The 17,927-nt window shown below is 40.3% G+C and overlaps 1 protein-coding gene across 3 annotated transcripts in view; it reads right to left on the bottom strand.

The window, feature by feature from the left end:
* FHIT (fragile histidine triad diadenosine triphosphatase) overlaps positions 1-17,927 on the bottom strand; it is a 1,353,587-nt gene that overhangs the window by 1,246,456 nt on the left and 89,204 nt on the right. The window lies entirely within an intron of this gene.

Raw genomic sequence — 17,927 nt, 5'->3', positions numbered from 1 at the left:
CATATTTGAATTCAGAGTCTTCACCTCAAAGGGCTACAGAGAAATGTTTGTTCAAAAACAAATTAGGAATCACAGGTTGGAGGTACGGTACCTCTTCCCCCAGCTTTCTCAGCAAGCCAACTCTACCTAAAATGTCAGGAGACTTTTCTCATTTACAGAGATGTTTCTAGAAATCACCAACCAGAAGTAGGTCCTCAGGACGCATTCTTCAAAAGCGGCACTTTCTAAATAATTGTTTAAATAGTAAGATGCTAACATGAAACTTGTTAAGGGGATGACCAAAATACATTAGAAGAAACAAGAACAAAAGGTGGGCATGGAGTAGGGTCTTTTTAACCTAATTCCTCTTCCCGCCCCATCCCCTACTTTATGCTTGCTCCCTTAATGGTAGAACATGGATACTCTTGAGCCTAGCAAAAGAAAAAAATATGTGAATAATGTTGGATCAGTACGATCTAATTTCTTCTTGAGCCACCAGCCCATTCTTGCCAGATTCACAATTCAGGGCATAGAGAACTGTGTGAACAGAAAAGTTAGGAAGGCAGGAAGAGGTGAAAAACAGATCACCAATGAAGAGAGGTAAGTCTTATTTTCTCCTACATAATAGACAACATAGTGCACAGACATGTTAAGTCTGGCTGGGGACAGCTAGTGGACAAAATGTGGTTGAGGATCAGAATTTTGTATTTGAAAACTGATTAGCATACACTGGTCCAGGTATCAGAATGAGTTCAGCATTAAGAAGAGGCCAAAATACTCTGATAGGACTTCTCATCATACTAACCAGACAGAGAGGCTTTCTTTGAATGCTCTGTCTCTCTTTGAGCCCCATCATCCTCCATTAAACAGTTAATACACATATACAGTAGTGTGGTGGTAAATGTTTAATAACTTGCTGGGGGTGAGAGAGATGCTCTTATTGTAGTGTTTGCCAATTTCCATGGTGTAGTAAATACTTTAACCATGGCTGGTTTCAAGCTTCCAACATGATATCACTGAACATGGAGTTGAGAAGAGATGCATATAAATAGCTCTTACAAATAGGTACAAGTTGACTCCAGCAATGCCCAAACTGTGTTTTAAGGGGATGAAAACCACACTGACAAATATCTTTTTGAAGTATACGTGGTTGATGTCTTCAAAAGCAGTTTTTATATGGCTAATTGTGAGAGTTCAAGTATTACTTCTTTTAAGTACTAGAAACAGAAATACTATAATTTCTAATCCACTTTCTATCTGAATGAAACAGTAACTTCCATCATCCATCTGTGTAGTTCCTCTTCTAGCAAATGTGATTTTTTAAACTTTCTCTTCTCTTTTCAGCTCTACATCTGCTAGTGTTTTCCATTTGCCAGCTCCCAACATGTCCCCAATTACTTCTTTTTTATTTTATAGCTTCCATGCTGATGTTTCATCAGTTACAACTGCTGGGTTCCACTGAGCATTAACAGTCTGCAGTGCCTCTAGGAAAGCACATAATTCACTAAGTATACAAAACCTTTTTTTCTCCGAAGAATATTGTTTAATATAAATACAGTGTGAGGTTAATGTAGTACAAAAGAAAGATTTTTCCCTTGGAATTGTCAAAAAAACTGAAAACAAAAAACAAAAAAGCCACGATTCACGGAACACTGGCTGATACACAGGAATAAAGAAATCACTTGCATTGAAGAAGTATTATTTTCATTGGTATTTTTTTGCTGAACAAAAAGCAAAAATTAATACACTTGAATATGTGAACAAGTTGGTATTTTAACCTATTCAATCAAAATATTTTTACTACAAGAAAGGGAAATTGAAACTACCTCATGTTAGGCATACGAATCCTTGAAAACTTGAGATACAATAGACTTTGAAAATCATTTCAGTCAAAAACAAAGTAAAAGGAAGGATCAAGAAAAAAGTTGTTTGTTTTCATTTTATTTTTCTTACAAATATATAATCATCTTCTATAAAGAGTTCCTGAAATGACCTAACGGACAATCTGCAAATTTCCATGCAGGTAGGAAGAACCCAGAAGTAAATGTCTCCAAAACACTGAAAATCCAACCACTCAACTCTAGTAATGGCTTAAAATGGGTTAATATTTTCCAAACTTTTATAAATATCATTGTGGTAAACAATTATCTTTTCTTCAAGATGTGAACAATGAAACCATCAGGTTTAAATTGTTAAAACCTATGCAGTCAGATGTTCCCTGTTTTAGGCCAGAGTTGTATGTGAAGGGGGAGGATGGTGGAGAAACCAGCATTTTCTTTGGTGCTGGGGTTGGGAAAGGGGAGGATAAAGAGAGAAAGGGTAATCTTTGAAGGACATTTTTAAAACTATAGCAGCAATAACTAATATTTGTGGGGTATCAAACAATATAGTAAACCCTTGACATACATAATCTTCTCCAGCCCCCACAATACCATGAAGTAGGTATCGCTAATCTGACTTTATAGATAAAGTAACTGGACAGAGAGTTACCATTCAGAGTGTGAAGCAAATGACCAAGATCCAGAGCTTAGCCAAGTCTTACCTTCAATGGGTAGAGCCAGGGATGGGGCCTACGGGGTTGAAGGCACCGACCACCTGCTTTCATGCTGCAGTTTCTAATTTCCAATCAGTCTTAGCAACCACCATTTCCCCATTTTTAAAAATTGTTAAGAAGATGCTACTTCTGCAGGATAGCTCAAAGGCCGAATGGCTGCTCTCCCACTCCCAGTTCACCCCAGCTATTCAATTGCCGCAGTGGAACAAAGAATAAGTGCCAGGGCTAAAATTCAAACCCAATTACATCTGACTCCAGAGGAGCAAAAATTTGAATATTCCAGGCCAAATGTATTTTGCCTCTCACAAGGAAAACAATAGTAGTGATTATATCAAGCTTTCAAATCTGCGGATGTGCCCAGAAAAAAAATAAGTCATTATCTCTAGTTCCTTCTATGGCTACCCTGTGGTTTTCAGCAATCATAACCATCATCAAAATTCCTTGCAGGAGGCCTTTTCTCCAAGATCAGAAGTCTTTCTGACCCTTATCTCAGAATAAGCCTCCCTGTTTTGGGTAGAAACCTGCCAGACCCATCCTAGAATACAGTTGTTCTCAAAAGTGTGGCCCCCAGAACAGCAGCAGCAGCAGACAACTTGTCTGAAATGCAAAATGCTCAGGCCCTACCCCAGACCTACTGAATCAGAAATTCTGGGGATAAGGCCCAGAAATCTGTTTTAACAAGCCAGCCAGGTGATTCTGATGCTACTTAAGTTTGAACTTGAGTTTCAAACTCAAGTTTGAAAACCCCAGTGGCTTGAGAAATCTGTGCAAAAGTTTCCCTGGGTCTGTGGGTTTAGCAGCCTGGCTACCTTCATGCCCCGCTTGTAGCTAAGCTCACAAAGCAGGGCTAGACAAGTATTCCTCAGCAAAGCCTTCCCAGCTCCCAACCCCAGACTAAGTCAGGCACTCCTATTCTCTGAGCTCCCACACCACAAGTGTAGCACTGCATAACCATACATTTATTTTTGTTGAACATCAGTCTCTCCAACTGAACAGTAAGCTCCAGGAGGGCCATTGTGTCTTCAGGACACAGCCTGTGGCTTGACATATAGTAAGCATTCAATAACTATTTAGTGAATGAGTAAATCACTAAAGGTCATAGTCCTCAAACAGTTGAATGTGGTATTAATAGCATACATGAGTCTCACAGCTAACATTTTCACTCATTCTTCACTCAAATATTTATTAAGCATCTACTTCGATCAGACACCATTAGAAGCACTAGGGTCCAGCAGTGAGCAAGACAGAACAAAAACAAACAGAATTTGTCTTCATGCCTTCTGGATCTTATTTCTAGTTGGGGGAGATAGACAATAAAACAAAATAAACTAGTAAAATCTATAGCATGCTAGATGGTGATAAATGCTGTAGAGAAAAACAGAGTCGGGAAGAGGGTGGGGAATCCCAAGGTGGGCAGTGAGGGAGGTTGCAACTTGAATGGGATGGTCAGGATAGACCTTGGAGGTGTCTTTAAGTAGAGATCTCAAGAAGATGAAAGAGCAAGCCCTACCCTAAGGTACCTGGGAATATGGCATAGTGGGCTGAAGAAACATAAGGGCAAAGCACATCCGAAAGGCTGGAAGAGCAGCAGAGAGCATGGAATGGAGTGACTAAGGAGACAGTAGGAGGAGATGAGGTCAAAGAACCACAAGGTGGGAGCAGATGATGTTAGACCTTACAGGCCACTGTTATGACCGTGGGTTCTTCTTTGAAGGAGATGAGAAGGTGGTGAGCAGAGGAGTGACTTTATTCAGCTTATGTTATAATGGAATCACCTGGCTTCTGTGTTGAGACTCAACCAAAAGGGGCAAGGGAAGAAGCAAGAAGACCAGTGAGGAGCCTACTGCAATAATCCAAGTGGGAGGTGCTGGTGGCTTGGCCCCAAGCGGTAGCAGTAGAGTGGTAAGGAGCATTCGGATGCTTGATAGAAGACTAAACACAGCCATGCCCATGCATATTTTCTTCTGCCACTTAACTGTTTGGCATGACACAGTTAAACTCTCGGAAGGAATATTTTATACAAGAGAACTGTATAGGTGAGATAAGCATCTCAAATTCTAAATAGCAAAGAAAATACACAGTTGATAGGCAAATGAAATGCCAAGAAGATACACTTGCAATAATCACAATAGGCAAAGGATTGGTCATGTAGAAGTATGAGCCCCTCTGACAGTTTTGTCTGTCACAATTAAATATTAGGCTTTTTTAAGAATACCTTTTTATATTTCTCATTTTGTACATATAAGGTATTCCAAATGCTTATGGTTGGTTGATTTTAAAAGAGAATTTGGTAACAAGAAATATAAAAAATGAATAAAAAATGGAACATAAAGGCTATAAGACTATAATATTGTATTTTACATTCATTTATTCAAGTATTTACTGAACAATTCCTATGGACAAGGTGCTATACCAGAAATTAGGGATTCACAAAGGTTCATATTATTAATTTTTAAAATTTGAAGAGAAAAATCAGTAAACAAAATTTTTTAATACAAGGACATGATGGACTAATCAGACAATAAATAGAAAAGAAAAAGGAATAAACTCCACTGAAAAATAAAGACTGTACAAGACTTATTTGTTAATATAAGACTCACAGAGCACAGTGTGCAGCCAGAAAATAAGTGGATAACTTATCATTCTGAAATGAAACAGTCATGGTTCTCATCCTGGTTCTGCCAATTACTTGCTGTATGACTGGGCACATTACTGACAACCTCAATCCTCCTTTTCCTCCATTATAATGAAAGATAAAGGTAAATATCTCTTAAACTTATCTGGAGGATTAAATTACACAATTTAGCACAATTCGAGGCAGATAGTGGGTATTCAATAAAGGTTAGCATTCTTCCCTAATTTTTTCTTACTCTAACCTGCAATTATTTATAGGTGATAGCTTCTCCAGAGCTGAAATATGCATGTACCTCATGAGGTTGCCCCATTCACATGAGTCATATTGGGCCCCCATCCTAGTTGGGTGTTCTCCTTGTGTGCCCAAGAGTTGATTATTCCAAAACAGCAGCAGCCGTCATTTGAGACCTCTTTAGTTTGTTGATTTCCAACTCTGCACTACTGGGATTTTAACTGACGTTCTCAGATTGGAAAGAATAATAAACTCTCCAGGCTCTCAAAAGGAAAACAACTATCTTGTGAAAAAACTAGGTGGGTTTTTTTTAATTGTCAATGTTTATTCTGGGAGATTCAAGGTTATCTACTACCTTTCAACTTCCTCTCAACGCTCAACTTGAAAGTCATTCAAAAGGTTTACTGGCATACATAAGTATGGGCTCTATCCACGCTTCCAACCCAAAATCTGCTCTTAGGAAAAATGCTGAGGTTCAATAACTGTGACCTGCATAAATTCAAAAGGGCAAATACAAGGAGGTCAAGTGAGGCATTGTTGAATTGTATACATCATGCCATACAAGCTGATCTGCAATTCCCTCAAAGCCTCCTAGCCCTCAATAATTGTGAATAAACAACACCATTGGATCCAAAAAGACTATGACATCCTACAATCAAAGCCTTAATATTAGAAAGCATCTGCTTCCTTTGTATTTCCTAGAAATATTCTGTGTGTTCATCTATAACACAGCAGTCCCAATCTAAGACACAGACATGGGGGCAAACATTCAAATCATGTGATTCTTGAGTAGGAGGCTGCCAATATTGAAATCATCCTATTCGTTGACAATGAGAAAATTAGAAGGTGACTTGCAATGTAAACACAGGCATATTCTTTTCCAGACTGGTTTTTCCTCTAATTCTGTGCAACTGAAATAAGGAGAATGTGAAGACAGAGTGCATAGACATGAAGGACCTCAAATGGATGAGAACTTCAGAGCATGTTTGAACTCTGGAATGAATGAGCCAGATTTCCCAAATGAATCGGATCCACTCTGGAAATGGAGCCCAAGGGAAACACTGAATTCACTTTTTCACACCATAGGGATCAATTTGGTTAATAACCTCTCTGCTGCCTTAAAATTGTTCGTGAATACCTGGACAAAAGATAAATCCAAAAGCAAGACCTTTCTTAGAGAACCTGCATAGAATCAGGAGGTGAAAGACTTGAACTTTGGATATCTCAGCTCCTATACGCCTATGCCCCTCCATTTCATCATGATGCTGCAAAAGTAATTAGGGTAATAAGTATGAAAAATGTTATACTTCTTGGAAAACCAGTGCTTTAGATGTTCAGTAAATGATATCTTGATTCTGAATTTCCTTAGCAACCTTGAATTCTTAATCATTAACTTATCCAGTTAATCATTCAGAAAAATTTTATATCTTTACTTTATTTTCCTGATTGCATGGTAATACATGCTTCCTGTAAAATATTCAAATGAAACAGTGTTATACTGAAGAGAAACTACGAGTCTCTGGAAAACCCAGAAACATGAATATTTGTTAATCACTATATTCAAGGTTCTATGCAGAGGTGCCATGAAGTTGTCAAAGTGTGTCAAACAACACTACTGTCCTCAGAAAAACAGTCTAATAAGAGATGTGACTGTTAAAATAACTAAAATACAGTATAAGAAGCAACACAAGCCACCAGAAAGGCAAAAAGAAATGCTACAGGAAGTCAGAGAAGGAAGAAATTACTTCTAGCAAAGTATGTCCAAGAAAAGTTTCTTCCTTTACAAAAAAGAACCTGTTTCCACCACTTCCTAAAACTCCATGTGTCGTGTTACTCATGAGTGCTGCTACTCAGTGCAAGACTGCCTAAACTAAGAGCGAAGACCATTTCCCCAAAGATTCAGCAATTCTGCATTCACAGCATACTTCCAAATAATACAAACGTGAAAGAAGGCAATCATTGTTCATTAGTCACCTCCCATTTTCATTGTTCACAGGAATTGGGGAAAATACAAAACAGTAAGACTGGAAAAGGACAAATGCTAAGCGTCCCCAGCCCCCTTTCAAAAAAAAAATTGGACAAAATAAAGAAGACCTATGTAAGAAGACAGATAAGAGGCACACCAACTGAGGAGCACCCCACACACATTTAACTAATACATGACAGCTAGATAGAGGGGTGTGTAGGATAAATGTGAGCTTGAAAGACATAAAAGCTGTCATTGTATAAAAATCCAAATTTATGATAATCTAGGCAGGGAGACAGTTGAGTAAAGAAGAAAAGAGTCAGGAGACCAAGGGTCACAAAAAGCTCTGACAAGCTGAGAGATCTAGAATGAGACACTTAACCCTACAGGTAACATGATTCTCATCATCAAAATAAAAATAGTGATGCCAGCCTTCTATAGGATTCAAATGAGATAATATATTTGAAAGCATTTTACAAAACACTATATAAAGCAGTTTAGAAAACACACAGGGCTAAGGTAATTGGCCTAAGTTCCAATGAAAGATTTGTAGATTTAGGACATAAATCTGGATTTTCCAAATGATCAGTCCCAAACTGCCACTTCCACTGACCCTTAGAAGTGGGAAGGACTTATATAACTCAATAAATAAAAAATACCTCCTCAAGGACAAGGACCATGTTATATTCCGCCGTGTTCCCCCAGTATCTACACAGTGCCTGGCACAGAGTAAGTACTCAGTACTCTGGAAAGCTCAACTGACCTTTCTTCCATTCTACATCCCTGTCCCTTTGCAACTACTAACTGCCTGCTGCATTTTTAGTGGACATCAGCATTGGAAAGTTGCCATCTCAGGGACAAAATCAAATGGGCAGGAAGGCATTCCCATAGCAGCCATCTTTGGAGGTCATTTACACACTTCTCCTGGCCACACTCAAGTGCAGGCTACAAGCAGCCTGCCTGCACTGTAAGGCTCCCCAGCACTGACATCATTAAACACTCCTCCAGCCTTGCTCAGGAGAGGGTGGCATGGTTGGGTACTGGGCCTGTGAGGTGGGCCAGGCATGCGCAGTCTTGGCAAGCTTGGAGAGGAGCAGCCCACTCTTGGCCCAAGGCCACAGCCATCTGCCTGTCATTTGTAAGAGCCCAGAACAGAGCACAGAGCACTCTGCCATGCACTTCACAGCAACATCCTGACAATCTTGAAATAAAAAGCAGATTTCTTTGTCAAATGGATAAAGACAGGCCTGATAAGGAATTTGTTATAGGTTATTGGTGTAACACTGGTAAATACCTTTACATAGCCCAGTCTCCTCCCTTGGTATCAGAGCAGGATTAACAGGAGGATTGGCCAGCAGCTGCCCAGGGTACCAACCTAGAAGAGGTACTAAAGTGTTCCCAGAAAAGTAACACAGTGAAAAAAATAGCATTTATCAGAACTTTCTTCAAAAGGGAATTGTGTTTAATTGTAGGAAATACAATTTGATGAGACACTTGAGGTGGAAGTAGAGGTGGCATGCCCTGAAACAAAACAAGGTCAATAAAATGCCTTCGTGTACAGTGGGGCCAACAACCAAAGGGCTTGCATTTTGCTGAGTTGGGCACAGAGACCAGGATACTGCAAGCTGTCATCATCCTTCTCCACAAGCAGCACTGCTCAGATCTGTTATTTCACTGGATTGCTGAAGGGGCACCAAATGATTAGTCTGCTGGGGCCACCTACATGTCTTGGTCAAGCCCTGCTTGGGCTTGCCAGTTCATATAATCAGAAAAGGTCTGGCTTTTTTCTTTCAGCTCTTCTCCCATCACCCAATGTCTCTGCTTCCCTTACTCTATTCACACATGGACAATTCAATTACAAATATTCACTGAACACCTGCTATATTTCAAGCCCTGGGAAGAGAGAGATGAGCACAGCACAATCTTGATCCCAGAGGAACACATGTTCTAGACAACTAAGTTAATATAAGGCAAACAGATGGGAGCTCTATGAAAGAAATGTGCAAATACAAATACGGGGGCATAGATAAGGGACCAAGGACAGTCTCATGGAGGATGTAACGTTTATGTAGGGCCTACTAAGATCAGTAGGAACCGACCAGGTGCAAAAGAAGGACGGAGGAACTCAAAGCTGATAAATGAATGAACTAAGGCATGAAAGCCTAAGAGGACATGGTGTCTTCAGCAATCTGCAAAGAGTCTATCATGGCCACAGAACAGGCACTGTGCTGTGGAGTGGCAGCAGAGGAGGCGAGAAACAAAATTCCAAGCCAAAATTTAGAAAGTCTTTGAATGCCATGTCAAAGAGTTGGGATTCTACCCTGGAAGCAGTAGGGAGCTACCAGTGGTTTTAAGCTGGACAGAGGAGAAAATGTGGTCAGATTTATGTTTGGTAAAAGCTCTGTGGCAGCAATGTGAAAATTAATGGATGAAGATGGGGTCAGGAGGGGAGGTCAGAATTGCAAGGGTCCAGGATGAGAACATAAAATATGAAAACTAAGGCATTTCACAGGTAGAATCAATGGCACTTGATGATGATAGTGCATAGCAATAAAGAGGGAAGAGTTCTCTCTTAATTAATTCCTACTTATCCTTTAGGTCTCAGATCAAATGCCATTCCTCCTAAAGGAAACTGTGCAAAACCTAGGAATAGATTAGGTCCTTTTGTGACATGCCCTCAAAGCACTTTGGATTTCTCTTCCACAGCACTTACCTCAGTTTGTAAATGCCATATTTGTGTGATAAATCAGACTAATATCTACATCTGCTACCAGCCTATGAGCCTCTTGAGGATCTATTTTGTTGACCATGTATCCCCAGCACCTAGCACAGTGTCTGGCTCACAGTAGGAACTCAAAACTTATATCTTGAAAGCAACAGTTGAGGGAACACAGTGAAAGACAACACAGACTTCTATACTGCAATACTAGGTAGATGCTGAGTCCATTAACTAAAGCAAGGTATGGAAAAGGAGGAAGAGATCAAAATAGAGAGAAGAAAATGAACTGCAGCTTGAACATGGTGAGTTGGAAACATCTGCAAGAATTCCAGATGGAGATTTCCAACAGCTTTGAACTCAGAGAATCAATCTGGATATTATAGATTTAGGAATCATATGCAGAAGAGATGAGAGTCACTGCTTTACACAGGTTGAGTATACAACTTCCGAAAGGAAGAGGATCAAAGATGGAGCCCTGGAGAAAGCTAAATGCAGCATCAGTTAAACAACCTAGCAAAAACACTAGGAAAGAAAAGTCTGACAGCCAGGAGAAAAAGCAGGAGAGAGTTGCATTTGACCAAGTGAAGCAGGGTTCAAGAAAGAGAAAGTGTTGAACAAGGTCTAATATTGCCAAGGGATTAGGAGTTGGCTCGTAGGCCTAATAAAGAGGTAGCTCTGTGATTCAGACAATGATGCCTACTTCCAAAGCAAAAGACCTCTGGACTTGGAAAGAAAGGCTAAGAGAACAACCAATGAAGAGAACAGTATCTGTGTACAGAAGGAGACTAAAAAACATGCTTGAGAAAGGGAAGAATTCATTCTTTAGCTGATTCAATGGGTAGTTATTGAGCTCCTATAGGAGCCAAGCACTCTACAAACAAGACATAAAGGTCTGTAGGCCCAGATGATTTAAGAGGGGAGAGGATCAAGATCAAAAAAGAGTCTGGCCTTGAAAATCCATGAGACATCTCTTTCCTCTGGGCTAGAAAGGAAGGAGAAATGATCCAGGGCTAAATATTACACGGGCAGGGCCTAGAAATATCAAGGAGGCAGATTTCAGGGTTGGGTTCCCCTGAAGGCACAGCCCAAGACAAGGGCTTAGGTGTAGGAGTTTATTTGGGAGATGATTCCAGGAAGCAGGGATGAGGGAATACAGAGTAAGAGAGGGAAGGAGTAAAAGTCAATATAAGGGTGAATTCTCAAGTTTGTCACTGAGAGCAAGGGGCTTGATTTGGCCAGGATGTCCTAAGACGTGCATAGTATGTGCTCAGAATTATGCACCTGAAAAATGGAAGACTGGAGCATTTATTCACATGTTCAAACGCCCAACAGTTGAGGATAGCCCCTGAGGGCTTTAACTCCACGACACTCCTGAGAGATGGTTCTGGGTAAGAAAGCAGAAAAAGACCACAGTCGGTGCCAGAGTTAGGAAGCTGACTCGGACAAAACTGGTCATCACAGTTGCACTTGAAATCAGAGATGAGACAAGGAGCTGTGAAAATGCCCACCAGGAAAATCTGCCAAGGTGGTATTGGTGAGAACTAGGTGGAAATGACTAATCATTCAGCCTAGACCGACTGAGGAAGGAAAGGATGCTAGGAGAACATGACATGGAAAATTTTTCTAAGATTTAACTTTCTTGCAATGATTTTGACCCCTTCTAAAGAGATTAACTTAGGGACTTATAGTTGCTCAAAGTTAAGATCAAAAAGAAGGCTTTACACTCCTTCACAACAAGGGCCATGATATTAACCATTGACATTTATTGAGCTTTATTATACGCCAGGCACTTTGCAGCATCATCAGTGAATTATCCCTGCAACCAATTACAGTAAGAACTATTACTGTTCCCATCTACAAAGGAGGAAACTGAGGATAAGAGTTCTTAAAGTTTTTAACGTCATTGGGGTAACAGCCTATTTCATTTTAAGTGTGTGTACCAATAACCCATGCCTGCATACTTGTGTCTGAACACACACACACACACACACACACACACACACACACACAGTAAAGCCAGGTATGAGTTTTATACCAGAGAATACCACTTACTTAGCTTCCCTGTCCATTTCTTCATTACATGGATAATGAAGCACTTCTAGACTCTTTAATGAATGAACTTCTTTAATTTTTTTATTTATACCAATTGATCAATGTCTTTTCTGCAAATATACAAGACAAGGAATGAAGAAAAGTAAGGACTTTTGGATACAGAGACTGGAGTAAAAACCGACAACAAAATATTACCCAAACCACAGAGCTAAATTAAGTCAACAAAAAGCACCATAAAGCGGAAAATTAAAGCATGTAAAGACTTTAAACTCATTACAGACCAAAATGTAAATCTGATTGCAAAATTATCTGCCTCTTTAATTTGGAGGTTCATGAGCATGCTGGAGGTAGGAGGCAAAATTTAATTTACAGAGCAATTTTGGCCAATCATCCCTATTTTCTTTAATACAAGAGCTGGGAGGGAGAGCGAATGACATAGATACTATCCACGGAAGGCCAGAGGAAGGAAAAACAGATGTGATCACATCACAGACCCACTCGGGTCTGGCTTGGGGAGGCTGGTTAGGCAATGCCACCCTCCCTGGGATGGAGTTGGTTTGTAATTAGTTTAGGCTGTGGAGGCCTGTATCATTAAAAAGATGACAACTGGACACTTGCCACAATCAAGATAATGTTTCATAATCAAATTAACTCAGCTCAAGAGCTTGATTTGGAGCCTGTTTATGGTTAAGTATCAAATGACTTTCAGAGTACTTGGAGCATAAGATATAAAAAAGACACTAGGTAAGCAGCGCATGAACACAAGAGGCACGTGAAGACGCGGCCATTTGTGAACCACAGCGCATTTATGATGGAGGTAGAGTCAGGGGACAGGAAGTACAAATAAAAGGGATTAGAAATCAATCCTCGAAGAACTGAATACATTTTTCATGAAACAATAGAATTAAACTCATACACCTTAAAATGTATATGGCTAAATACTTTAGCAGAAGGATTATATCAGATCCTGAATTGCTCAAAAGCAGGAAACTTCAAGTCATACATCTTTGCTTCAACAGAACCTAACACATTGCCTAGACAGTGTGGGTCCTCAGAAAAACTTGTGTCTTTATCATGCTGTTATAATAATTAGGAGAGGACAACATTAAAACACAGAAAACCTTTTTGATCAACTGGGAAGAGAAAATGATATGTAGATGGATTGCAACCATGTACAAAACTCAGCATCTTTGAGGACAACTAAAAGATAACATGCAAAAATGAACAGTAGTGTTGGGTGTTGGGAGTTTGCAAATGGTTTTTTGTTTTTGTTTTTTTCTAAAACTGTCTTTCACATTGTCAGGATGTTGTCAGAATGTCATCTTTTCCATTTCAAAATCTACAAATGTTTTCATCTTGGAGGGAAGGAAGGAACCTGGTAGTGAGTGAATGCTAGCTTATAGGATAAGTCTCAAAGTCTATTTCTTAGCACTGGAGATCCCTTATGATCTAGTCCAGCCAAGAACTCCAGTTGCACATCCTATCCCTCCTCCTTCTTTCTTCTCTGTCGCACTTAATTGCTTGCCCTTTCCAAAATGTATCTATGTTTCACTTTTTTTTTTTTGCACATACCATTCTCACTACCTGGAACACCCTTCCTCCCATCCATTCTTCATACAGCTAAATCTACCTTATTCTTCAAAACAGCTCAAATATCGTTTCTCTAAGAAGCCATCCCTGACTTCCCACACCCTACACCAATCTCATTTTTTTGCCACACCTCTGCATTTCTATAGCAACTTATATGCTTACCTCTCTGAGAGAGCTTGCCACACTATGCTCCAATCACTGGTTTACCTGCCTTTCTCCTCCACTAGCCTAGACACTACCTACAGATAATGTAAAGATACCCGGGGCTACAAAGGCCGATGGATAACCCATGGTCTTTTCAACAAATTGTGACAGTGTGGTCACTTAGTCAAGACTCTTTGGGTTGCAAGTAATAAACATCCATTGAAACTTGTTTGAGCACAACGAGGAATTTATTTATAAGGACACAGAGATACTTCTCAGAGCCCAGTGGTAGAAAGTGCAGTCATTAAGGTCTGGACCCTAGAGCCAGAAAGCCTACAGAATCAAGGCAGCTACTCTCTTAGTCAGTGTTACTGTCTCCCACTCTCTGCAACCCACAGTCATCTAATCTGCATCCTTTCCGTAGGCCTGTTGCATTCTTCCCTCTCACTCAGAAAGACACTTGTATAGTGGCTAAAGGCATGAGCTCATGCTACCTGGTTTCATGGCTGGCTCTGCCACTATTCAACTATACGACCTTGGGTAAATTACTTAACCTCTCTGTGACTCAGTTTCCTCTTTTATGAAATGAGAATGAGAAGAGGACCTACCTCACAGGACTGTTACGAAGATTATTGAATTAATCAAAGACATGGTTCCCACAGTTCCCAAGTGTACCTGTTTACCCAGTGTATCTACAAATATGTCTTAGTCCCAAGTGCGACTCCTTGGAAAGACAATCTAATTGGCCCAGTTTGAGGCAGCTGTGCATCCATGATCCACTGAGTCATGGGCTTGGGGGCCAAGCTACACAGTACAAACATGACTGCCAGGGCTACTCTTAAAGGTGAGAGTTGAGGGCATCTTCTCAAAGAAAGGTGCCATGGGCTAAGCTGACACCATAAACAGATGCCTACTACAGCCAGCAACTATCCTCTCATCAGCACGTGCAGTCACGTTTGTGAGCCTGTCTTGGGTTACAGCTGGGCTGCTTCACCTCACAGTCCTTCGCGAGGCTCTTATTTAAAATACACAGCTGCCTATCTGCCTGCAATGGCACCTAAGGGAGCTCTACACGCTGGCACTTAATAAAGGCTTAATGGCGATGACGGTGACACTGACAAGAATGACGGTGGCACAACAGGCCACACCATAGGCTGCTATTGCTTCCCTGCAGTTTGCTACTGGGCCCTGTGACTTGAAATTGAAGTCAGCACATCCTTCTAACTTGGCTAAAGTAGCTTTGCTCTGGGGCCAACCCTCATCAGCTCCTATCCAGCTGCTAGTTAGGTAGATTTACGCCCACTAAATCCATTGTCACACAGGGCTTCCTCCTCACTGCCAGGGTTTAAAGAACATAAGCACAGTATCTGATACCAGAAGAGGAAAGGCTTCTAAAGGAAATTAACCATTTGACTTCAAAGTGTTCTGTTACTGCTCTAGAACTTCCAAGTATATAAATGAGGTCTCCTTGGGGAGTTGCATCTTTAGAATAAAAAGAAAGTCACCACAGCCTTGGGCTCCTACCTAGCCCATAAATATAGTCCCATTTGCAACTCTATATCAAGCTTATTTTTATCCTAGTATGATCTCCTCAACAAAAATCAAGATTTGTAGACCAACACATCTTCAAAGTCTATCCACATTATCTCACGCAGTTCTCAAAACAGCCCTGGTGCGTGGGATTGCCGTCATCATTTCACAGAAGAGGAAACTGAGGCTCAGAATGGTTAAGACAGTTGCCTAAGAGCATGGGAGCTGAAACCAGTGAGCCCTAATTAAACCCAAATTGACTGGCACTTTGCCCATGGTACTTTCTCTACCATACTACTGCCTGTTGTCACTTGCTTTCCCTAATTTCAAACCAAGAATCATCATCCCTGAACTATTTGCATGGACACATTTGAGCACCAGTGTTCTGTATCAGTGCTCAGTAAGGGAAACTCAGTAGCCACCCAACCAGCACAGCTAATCAGATTCACATACTTAGCTTCCATGGAAGATTTCATTTGAGGAAATGAAACAATGTACATTATTCCTTTCACTGCCACCACCTCCATCATCACCACATTTATTTAACACTTCCTGGGTACCAGACACTGTGTTAAGTGCTTTATAAGCATTATCTCAGGTAAGCCCCACAGTGAGAAGTACTTTTATTACTCTCCCATTATACAAATCAAGAAATTGAGGCTCAAAGCCATTAGCCTTGCCCAACGTCACATAGCAAGTAGCCTGGTAGATATTCAAAGCAAGAACTTTCTGATTCCAGACTCAAAATCATCATTACTAGTGTTTAGAGAAATCAATTCCAGGACCAGTATCAAGATCTTATTGCAGCTCTCTTTCATAAAAATATTCTGCTTTTGAATTTTTAGCTCTCAGTGACAAGTAAAATATGCTAGTAACTACCTCAAATCTTTTCTAGAAGTAGGCAGGAAAATAAACAAATAGCTAGGATTTCTTTTAAGAATTTGAATAGCAGGGTACGCATATAATAGATGCTTCAAGAATTTTGCTGTAGCATGCAGAGCAATCTCATTTTCAAATGGTGAATCCTGGCTCATGTGTATGTAGCATTATAATCATCCAAGGAGGGTTTATGGTACATAGCTCTTTAAGGAATGTTGGTACTTAAGAGGATTTCAGTAGCAAGAGCAGCCTAAAATAAGTCACCATCACTGAGCACAGTCATTGGAAGGCCTGGAATTCGCTTTTAGAAAATTAATTTGAAAAAGGACTCAGAAAATGGCAAAGTTGACTCACAGATCAAAGACAACCTAAATATTTAACTCATCACCATCTATGAGGTTAAAGACCTTTAATGGCTGTTTGTACAAGAAAGGGCAGAAAAAAAGAGTAGAAAACAATGAGAGATGGTAGAGTGTAGTGGTCAAGAGCACTTTGGGGACAGCCAGCCCTGTGTGGGAGTCCTGACTATGTCATTTACCAGCTCTGTGGCTTTGGGCAAATTGTCTAAACACTTTAACTCATTTGGTCATCCATAAAATTTGAATAATAGTGGCATCTATTTGATTTCTATACTTAATAAGCAACAGCTTTGAAGATGATAAGATGATGACACTGACAAAGATGATGATGATCTGTCTGCTTTTACTCTTAGGAAAATAAGTACATGGGAAATAGCCAAATTTAGCACAAAAAGAGCATCCTCCTCTTTCTCTTTCCTGCTTTTGTTTGGAAACTCTTTTGCCCTGCTCATCTATGTTTAAACCCTGAACTCCTCTTGAGAGCGCCTACATAGCTTCTGTTAACAGAGAAGAACATGCTTCTTCTCCTCCCAAATGGGTGAGGGCTGAGAAATTTGCCACTTCTTGGCTGCCTCTGGGGCTAAAAGCCATCAGAAATTAATAATCTTGATATAAGGTTACTCTCCTCCCTACCTATTATTACAGCCAATGGGAGCTGGCTTTGTTTGCAAATTTTCACAGCAGGGCCCAAAATACAAGGCTCATCGACATTCATTCGAGAGTATACTGATTCAGAATGTAAGCACTGAAGCCATCCAGTTCAGTGCTATTACATCTTAGGAGGATATGGGGGAGATAGAGGGAAGGGAATGAGCATTTTTAAAACATCAGCAATACACCAGACAGAGAACTGGAACATAAGACACAGTTCTAGGTCACTGAACTTACAATCCAAATTTAGCTGATAAAAAAGACACAAATGTGAGAAAAAGTAGGAGACACTTTCTTCCCCTATTAACTGAACATATCTAAAAGTTTGGAATAGCAGGTGAGTGTGTATGTATAACCAACACTGAAGACATCATTCTCTACTGCTGCTGAGCATGCAAAAAAAGGAAATATACAAAACAGCTTTGATCATAATCAAAGGGAGGAAGCAAGCTCCTTGAGGGCAGGAATCATCTGTGTCCTAGTAAACACTGTATCTCCGGCCCATAGCACAGAGGTTGCAAGTAGAAAGCATGCAATCCAAGTGCTGAATGAATGCAAGAATGCATGTATGCACCCACTCAAACCCAGAGCCCTTGGGAGGTTTCACTGGTCTTCTTCCTTATTCATCAAGGATGAAT

The sequence above is a fragment of the Equus asinus genome, chromosome 21 (genome assembly GCF_041296235.1).
Source record: "Equus asinus isolate D_3611 breed Donkey chromosome 21, EquAss-T2T_v2, whole genome shotgun sequence".
Classification (NCBI taxonomy): domain Eukaryota; kingdom Metazoa; phylum Chordata; class Mammalia; order Perissodactyla; family Equidae; genus Equus; species Equus asinus.
The sequence above is the reverse complement of the archived record's forward strand: the minus strand, read 5'-3'. Positions and strand labels throughout refer to the sequence as shown.